Source organism: Limulus polyphemus, unplaced genomic scaffold (assembly GCF_000517525.1).
Source record: "Limulus polyphemus unplaced genomic scaffold, Limulus_polyphemus-2.1.2 Scaffold5112, whole genome shotgun sequence".
NCBI lineage: Eukaryota > Metazoa > Arthropoda > Merostomata > Xiphosura > Limulidae > Limulus > Limulus polyphemus.
In genome coordinates this window covers 26,939-29,225 of record NW_013670722.1, presented here as the reverse complement: position 1 = coordinate 29,225, position 2,287 = coordinate 26,939, and the positions used below count along the sequence as shown (strand labels likewise).

The window sequence follows — 2,287 nt, the reverse complement described above, 5'->3', positions numbered from 1 at the left end:
AATTTTCTGATGCATAAAAGTATTTTTAATCTTAAAATTAATATAACTTTACATGTTAAATAGGGAACATGCAAAAAAAAGGCATGAGAAAAACATTGCTTTACATACCTTGAGACTTAATAAAAATATTTGATATTTTGTGTATGAAAGCATTGTAATGTTTACTGATAACCTGCCAAATTGTGTTAACATTTGCTAACTAATTTAAAAGCTATAGCATGAAAACTATAACAAGCACAAAATGGTTATGACGTCATTTCCAGGGACCAAGCCGTGCTGAAAGAGTTAAGCACGTAAGTAGTATTTCCAGTCTTGTCCACTTGGTCACACTGATTCAAATTGCTGCTTGAAGTTCCTTTGCATATTTATTCAAGATTGATTGACATATTTTTCATGAATAGCAATCTTTTCGTTCAGTTCAGTAATTAGATCTGGATTGTGATTCTGTATATAAGCTGGGTAGAAGTATGTGATGAGGATTATGACATGGCTGTAAAACATCCCAAAAATGTGTTGTTGTTATTTTTATCTTTAGATCCAGAACAGGATCCTTTTCAAGAAGTCATAGCAGATCACCAACCAAAAGATGTAGTCTTGACTCAACTCCAGAAGCTGTAGAATTCATTCAGTAAGCCCAGAAAGAAAGGAACAAACTTCAAGGAGCAAGTCAAAGTCAATCTCTCTCTCATGATCACCAAAAGAAAACTCCTCTGCTAGACGAAGACAGGAACTGTAGTTGACCATATTCACTTAATAACAATTGAATGTTTGGAACCCATTTAATTAGTATAGGCAAGTTAGAACACAAATGAAATATTGACCATTTCACAGAGGGTGTTATTGACATAAAATGTCAGTTTAATATAGGAATTGCATAATATTAGTGGTTAACCTTCTCTATACAGATAAGTAAAGCACTCATATTACTATGTTTCACAGTTATTTGTAAAATATAAAGCAATAAAATTCACATCAAAATGTTTATGATTAAAATTTTTATATTATATATTTGTTTTAATTTCTTAATTTTAAAGGAAATGTTAAAAATTAATTTTTCATAACCAATCTTTTGTGTCACATGAGAAGTTCACAGCTTTGTTTGTGCAGTTAACATTATATTACGAGTACAATATTTCAAGAAATTTTCAATAACATTCTGACTAATATTCCATTTTAGAAATGCAAAGACTACAGTCTCGCTTAGTGGGCCAGGTGGTTAAGGAGCTCGACTCGCAATCTGCAGGTTCGAATCCCCATCCCACCAAAAAACCTGCTCGCCCTTTCGGCCATTATAATGTTACAGTCAATCCCACTATTCGTTGGTAAAAGAGTAGCCCAAGAGTTGGCGGTGGGTGGTGATAACTAGCTGTCTTCCCTCTAGTCTTACACTGCTAAATTAGGGACGGCTAGTGCAGATAGCCCTCGTGTAGCTTTGCACAAAATTCAAAACAAACTCACTTAGTGTTCCTGCTGTACAAAGGGCCTTCCAACTCAGGAAAATTGTCATACTGTAACAAAAAAAAAGATGATAGTTAATAAACTGAATTATTAAGACACCAATCATGTTTTATTTAACATCCACATAAAGGTAATTAAAATTATATTTAAGAAAGATGACAAACAATTTTAGAGATGTCTTTTTATTTTACCTGACCAATTAGAATCTCAAACTTCAGATATTGTCAAGCTTGAATACCAAATAAGAACCTTTTTTTTTTGTGAGATATCAATATATTTAGTAAACCTACCAAAGTAACTCCTCCTATTTCTTCATTCTTTTGTAGCCACTTCTTTACTAATGCCTACTTTTCTTAAGTATATGGTAATAACCAATAAAAAGAACACATTTTGAACTATGCAAATCTGGTAGTTGACTGTAAATTTGGTAACTGGGAAAGTCATGTTTCCCTCTGAAAAGTTGAAGTGTTGACTAAGTCATTGCTCCAAACAGAATTTTTTTTTAACCTACATATACCTTACTTAAAAATCCAGTTGAATTACAGTAGTTTTGTTATGTGCTTAGCAAGTATGACAAACAAGTGCAGGTTAGTTTCATAACCTCGTATGTACAAGAAAGCATTGTTTTAGTTGTTGTTTTATGTTTTAACAATAACAAGTTATATTTAAGCATTTATGAGTAAGTAGTAATAATATGTATACATATTGTTACGCTTCCAGTCGTTAGTTGATTTTCCGTAACTTCGTTCCCACAAAACCTTAGCGACACAAGTCCTTTCTTAATAAAACTGGTTTATTCTTTCCGAATACTACTTTACAATACACTTAT

The 2,287-nt window shown here is 32.2% G+C and overlaps 1 long non-coding RNA gene across 2 annotated transcripts in view; it reads left to right on the top strand.

Moving 5' to 3' along the window:
• The window catches only part of LOC111089055, a 6,538-nt gene extending 5,532 nt beyond the window's left edge, over nt 1-1,006 (top strand). For both annotated transcript variants that reach the window (XR_002613409.1, XR_002613408.1), the window contains exon 2: nt 536-1,006. This is a non-coding gene — a long non-coding RNA (uncharacterized LOC111089055). The remainder of the gene's footprint in view (nt 1-535) is intronic.
• The last annotated feature ends 1,281 nt before the right edge of the window (nt 1,007-2,287 follow it).